The sequence below is a fragment of the Mobula birostris genome, chromosome 3, assembly GCF_030028105.1.
Source record: "Mobula birostris isolate sMobBir1 chromosome 3, sMobBir1.hap1, whole genome shotgun sequence".
NCBI lineage: Eukaryota > Metazoa > Chordata > Chondrichthyes > Myliobatiformes > Myliobatidae > Mobula > Mobula birostris.
In genome coordinates, this window is record NC_092372.1 from 101,223,051 (window position 1) to 101,229,645 (window position 6,595).

The window sequence follows — 6,595 nt, forward strand, 5'->3', positions numbered from 1 at the left end:
AGCAGAGAGGAATCACTTATGCTCTTTCATACGCAGGGCCCTTGATGTTTTTTTCAGGTCCTATGGTTACCAAACTGTAATTGTGCAGATGGTGAAGAAGTTTAAATTTGCCAGGGAGAGAGAACCTGTGGGCTGTCGAATGCGGATGAAATATGAAGCCTTTGGGGTAACTTTCGTCAGTGTCTTTGCTATCGCTCAGCTCATGCTTGTGTTTGGTAGCGGGTGCGCTTTTTTTTGCTGGGGGAGGGAGGGGTGATTGTTGCTCACCAACGCTTACATGCGGGAGGGGGACTTTGGTGTTCTCATGTTTAATTGTAGCTCGTTCTTTGGGGCACTTTTCTGTTTTCGTGGATGTTTGCGAAGAAAAAACATTTCAGGATGTACAGTCAGCCCTCCGCATCCGCGGATTCAACCAACTGTGGATTGGGATCAATAAAAAGCCCGGCACTCATTGTCTGAGCACAGATCCTGATATTAGTATTTTATTGATCCTCCTCCAAAGTGTCCTTATTCCCTAAACAATACAGTGTACCAACTATTTACATAGCACTTCCACAGTATTAGGTATTATAAGTACTGTAATCCAGAGATGATTAAAAGTATTACTCATTGTTTGAGCATTGTTTGCCTCATGTCTCGCTCCTTCGCTACTTGTGTTGTGAGCGAGAGGAAGGAGTTTAAGGCTAGTAATGGTTGGCTGGCTAGCTGTGTAAAGCACTACAGCCTCAAGAACTTAAAGATCACGGGAGAACCGGCATCGGCTGGTGCCGAGGCAGCATCAGCGTTCCCAGGAGAGCTACAATGGATGCGTCTGTACTGAACACGTACAGAACTTTTTTTCTTGTCATTATTCCCTAAATAATACAGTATAACAACTATTTACATAGATTTACATTGCATTAGGCATTATAAGTAATCTAGAGATGATTTAAATTATATGGGAGGATGTGTGTAGGTTATATGCAAACACTACACCATTTTATACCCGGGACTTGAGCATCCGCAGAATTTAGTGTCTGCGGGGTGTCCTGGAACCAAGCCCCCATGGATACGGAGGGCCGACTGTATATTGTATACATTTCTCTGACATTAAATTTGACCTTTCAACCTTTGATGCGTACAAAATTTTTTGTTGGAGCCTTCACAATCTTTAAGGGCAAGAAACATGGACTCTTTGAGGGCCTTGCCACAATGACAGGAGAGGGAGGAGAGAGTCAGATAAGCAGAGGGGGTGAGGAAAGATGGATCAGGTCATACAGCCCTTATCTTCTAAGGGCATTTCAAAATTGCATTCCTATGTCCAAATAACTGAGGAGAATTTTTTTATTTCTTGTATTTTTATGAAATAATTTCAAGTCAATTCAAGTTTATTGTCATTTAACTATATACATATATAACATAATAATGTATATAGAAATGAGGCAGTGTTTCTTTGAACCAGGGTATAAAGCACATTAGTACACATACACACATAGCACATAATAATATTAAATATTAAATATTGCATTAATATTAAATATTGGAAGGTACAGAACAGATTAACAAGTGACATTTTGAATACGATGCGGCCAGGAGTTCAGAAGACTATTGGGCTGGGGGAGGAAACTTTCTCATCCTGACCATTCTTGTTTTTATGCATCACAGTCTCCTGTCTGCTGGTAGAAAGTCAAAGAGGCTGCTGGATGGATGGGTGGGATTCTTACTAATAGTAATGGCCCTGCGTATGCAACGCTCCTGATAAATGCCCCCGATGGATGGGAAGGAGACCCCTATGATTCTCTCAGATGTTCTCACAGTCCTTTGTGAGGACTTCTGGTCTGATTCTCGGTTGCTCCCATATCAGATGGAGAAGCAACCTGTCAGGACGGTCTCAATGGTGCTCCTGTTAAGATTGCGGGGTGGGGGGGGTGGGATTATGTTGAAGATGTTTATGACCGCTTGCAATTGACAAATCTGGAGTTCTTGTTTGCATGCTAGAAACAAATAAACTGGCATTTCAGCCAGCACTTTCTGCCAAGTCTTCCCCATTGTACACATTGTGTTCCTCTAGGAACTTGAAGTCCTCAGCTTTCATTCTTTGAAACTCTCATTCCTACATCTCTTCTTTCCTTCTTTCAGACATCAGCATTCCAGCCATGCCTTGAAAGAGTTAGTCATTAAGTGAGACAGTGCAGACACCAGTCACAGGAAACCTATGCAGTTGTAGCCACAATGCAGGACCAAAATTTTGCTGCTGATTCAAATAAAGGAGACAGTGACCTAAAAATATTTTGCCTCACATTCCTCCGTGTTGAATCTGCCGGTGTGTGTAAGTAGGAGCTTCCTGCAGTGTTCGATAGGGTCATGGGTGATTTCCTACCTCGTTTCTATTTGACTCCATTTCTACCTGCCAGATACCCATCTCCCTTTATGCCACTACATTGTAAAGCATTTTATCTCCGCCTAGGACAGACTAATGATTCAGCTCCAACAGTTCTCAATGGTAGAGAACAACGGTGAAAAAATCCTCAGTGTTAAACATCTGATGCCTAATCCTAAAACTTGCTCTGCTCGATCTGGTCTCTGTAGCCATGGAAAACGATTCAATATTTATCCTGCAAACTCTTCCAGTGTTTCCTGATATGCCCATTACTCTTCTAAACTCCAGTGAATGTAATCTTATTATTCCAAATAAGACAAGACTGTTTATCCTGAGATAAAAAAGTCACAGTACTCTGAGTGCAGTCTCTGCAAAACAGAACATTCTGTATTGACAAGACTTCATTGTCGCTATATTGCAACATCCTTGCAAATAAAGGCCAACATGAATTTTAGAGGCAGAGTATAACAAATGCTTTAACAATATAGTAAAACACTATTTGCATAACACTCTAGGTATGATTTCTCTACATACAATCCACAGTAAGATGAATTAAGCAATGATATGGAAATAAGGGCACAATCAGTCAATTTTCAGAAGCAAGTGATTTCAGTAATTTAATGGTTAAGATAGTTCATACAACTTTTACTGATCTATAGTCATAGTCATAGTCATACTTTATTGATCCCAGGGGAAATTGGATTTTCATTACAGTTGCTCCATAAATAATAAATAGTAATAAAACCATAAATAGTTAAATAGTAATATATAAATTATGCCAGGACCAGCCTATTGGCTCAGGGTGTCTGACCCTCCAAGGGAGGAGTTGTAAAGTTTGATGGCCACAGGCAGGAATGACTTCCTATGATGCTTTGTGTTGCATCTCGGTGGCATGAGTCTCTGGCTGAATGTACTCCTGTGCCCAACCAGTACATTATGTAGTGGATGGGAGACATTGTCCAAGATGGCATGCAACTTGGACAGCATCCTCTTTTCAGACACCACCGTCAGAGAGTCCAGTTCCATCCCCACAACATCACTGGCCTTACGAATGAGTTTGTTGATTCTGTTGGTGTCTGCTACCCTCAGTCTGCTGCTCCAGCACACAACAGCAAACATGATAGCACTGGCCACCACGAACTCGTAGGACATCCTCAGTATCGTCCGGCAGATGTTAGAGGACGTCATTCTCCTCAAGAAATAGAGATGGCTCTGACCCTTCTCGTAGACAGCCTCAGTGTTCTTTGACCAGTCCAGTTTATTGTCAATTCGTATCCCCAGGTATTTGTAATCCTCTACCATGTCCACACTGACCCCCTGGATGGAAACAGGGATCACCGGTACCTTAGCTCTCCTCAGGTCTACCACCAGCTCCTTAGTCTTTTTCACATTAAGCTGCAGATAATTCTGCTCACACCATGTGACAAAGTTTCCTACCGTAGCCCTGTACTCGGCCTCATCTCCCTTGCTGATGCATCCAACTATGGCAGAGTCATCAGAAAACTTCTGAAGATGACAAGACTCTGTGCGGTAGTTGAAGTCCGAGGTGTAAATGGTGAAGAGAAAGGGAGACAAGACAGTCCCCTGTGGAGCCCCAGTGCTGCTGATCACTCTGTCGGACACACAGTGTTGCAAGCACACGTACTGTGGTCTGCCAGTCAGGTAATCAAGAATCCATGACACCAGGAAAGCATCCACCTGCATCGCTGTCAGCTTCTCCCGCAGCAGAGCAGGGCGGATGGTGTTGAACGCACTGGAGAAGTCAAAAAGCATGACTCTCACAGTGCTCGCTGGCTTGTCCAGGTGGGCGTAGACACGGTTCAGCAGGTAGATGATGACATCCTCAACTCCTAGTCGGAGCTGGTAGGCAAACTGGAGGGGATCTAAGTGTGGCCTGACTATAGGCCGGAGCGGCTCCAGAACCAGTCTCTCCAGGGTCTTCATGATGTGGGAGGTCAATGCCACCGGTCTGTCATCATTGAGGCCGCTGGGGCGCGGCGTCTTCGGCACAGGGACGAGGCAGGACATCTTCCACAGCACAGGAACCCTTCGGAGCCTCAGGCTCAGGTTGAATACATGGCGAATAATCCACATAGCTGAGGGTCACAGGCTTTGAGCACCCTGGTACTGACACCATCCGGTCCTGCAGCCTTGCTTGGGTTGAGACGTTTCAGCTGTCTTCTCACCTGTTCAGCTGTGAAGCCCACCATGGTGGAGAAGGCGTATAGTCATGAGAGCAGGGTGTGGGACTGTGAGGAGGGGTAGGAGGGGAGAGTGGAATATGTGTTGGTTGGGGGCCGACAACAGATGACTCATGTGGGGGATGGGCACTTAGCAATATTAGTATTAACAATAAAAGCAAAGAAAACTAAGTTCTTAAGGGGAAGTCACACGAAGTGCTTGAGGTACGCAACAGGTCACACAGCAGAGATGGAAAGGAATAAAGAGTCAATGTTTCAAGCTGAGACCATTCATCAGGACTGGAGAGGAAGTGGGAAGAAATCAGGAAGGGGGAGTGGAAAGAGTACAAGCTGGCAGGTGATAGGTGAAACCAAGTAAGGGGGAAGATGGGTGAGTGAGGGAGAAAGTTTGAAGTGAGAAGCTCTGAGGTGATGGGTGGAAGAGATAAAGGGCCAAAGAAGAAGGAATATTATAGGAAAGGAGACTGGACTATGGAGAATGGGAAAGAGGAGGGACACCAGAGGGATATAATAGGCAGGTGAGGTGAAGAGAAGGGGTAAGAGGGGAGCCAGAAAGGGGAGGGGAACAATTTACCAGAAGATAGAGAGCTCATGCCAATAGTTTGGAGATCTGTTGTATGTGTGGGTAAGTGTTTAAAAGTGAAAGTATTTAGTGAAGTTATAGGATCCTAGGATCATAAATAGAAGTGTAGAGTATAAAAGCAAATTAAGTTCATGTAAAAACAGAGCATGGAGGGCTATTCTAGTCATCAACATAGCCTACTGCCACCAGGCCAACCGCTATCAGCGCCCAGCCAGACTACTCCGGCCTGGAGAATATGTCTGACTGTCCACTCGACATCTGCCCCTACGCACTGACTCCTGCAAGCTATCACTCTGGTTCAATGGTCTCTCCAAGATCAGCCATTGTATCAATCCAGTCACTTACTGTCTCCAGCTGCCACCACCTACCAGGATCACACCAATCTTGCACACGTCCTTCCTCAAGCTCATCGCCAGCTGACCACTCAACCCACCTGTGACTGTACTTCCAGAACCTAGGATGGTAAAGATGGCCTCGTATATACATTTTGCTGGTTGATGGATTCAACCTGGTTGACTGGTTGCTGGAGGAGATGTCTTGGGTGCCATCCGAGTACATCCTAGGTGCATCACTCAGCAAGGAATTCCACCATTGGGGGCTGGCCGTAAGGGGTGGAGTCCTGTCAGGCCTATTAGCTGGCTGGAGATTGAGAAGTGCCTTCATGTACTGGCCTGACAACAACTGGCAATCTTTGCCTCTTCATGTGATCTCTCTTCCAAGCTCTTCTCTCACAAACACTTCCCCAACTTACTCTGTCTATGACATCTTGATACCAGTAGGAGACTGCATAGCAAGGGTTTGCTCCATCATATATGAGAGCTTGAACTTTCTAAATTGTACAATATCAGTTTTATCCTTCAGAAGTGTTCTTCTTCAGTGGCCCAACCAATTATTACGTTGAATGTAAACGTTGTTTTAGGGATGGTTTGCCCTTCCCATAGGTAGTCTATTCTCCACTGATTTTCTGGAAGAAAAAGAAAGAGTTGTTGAGAAAGACTCACCATGCACCTAGCTACAGAAAGAACAAAGTCTTACTTGCAACAAACTTACTTTAAAATTGTCCGTTTAAAATTTAGGTTGGTTTTATAAATTTTATCAGATCATGAGGAAAAATGATTATTTAATGTTTAATGTTTAAAAATAATACAGTAAAGATGATGTTCAGGCTTTCAAATATAAAGCTTCCTGAATCATTAAAAAAATTGGCTTGTTTCTTGGCTCTTTTTCTGCTTTGCATGCTGCTTCTCACTGATATGACTCCATTTTGAGAGTGGGGATATGACTCCATTTTGAGAGAGGGGACGTGACTCCATTTTGAGAGTGGGGATGGGAGAGGTTCCGGAGGATTGGAGGGTTGCGGATGTTGTTCCCCTATTCAAGAAAGGGAGCAGAGATAGCCCAGGAAATTATAGACCAGCAAGTCTTACTTCAGTGGTTGTTAAGTTGATGGAG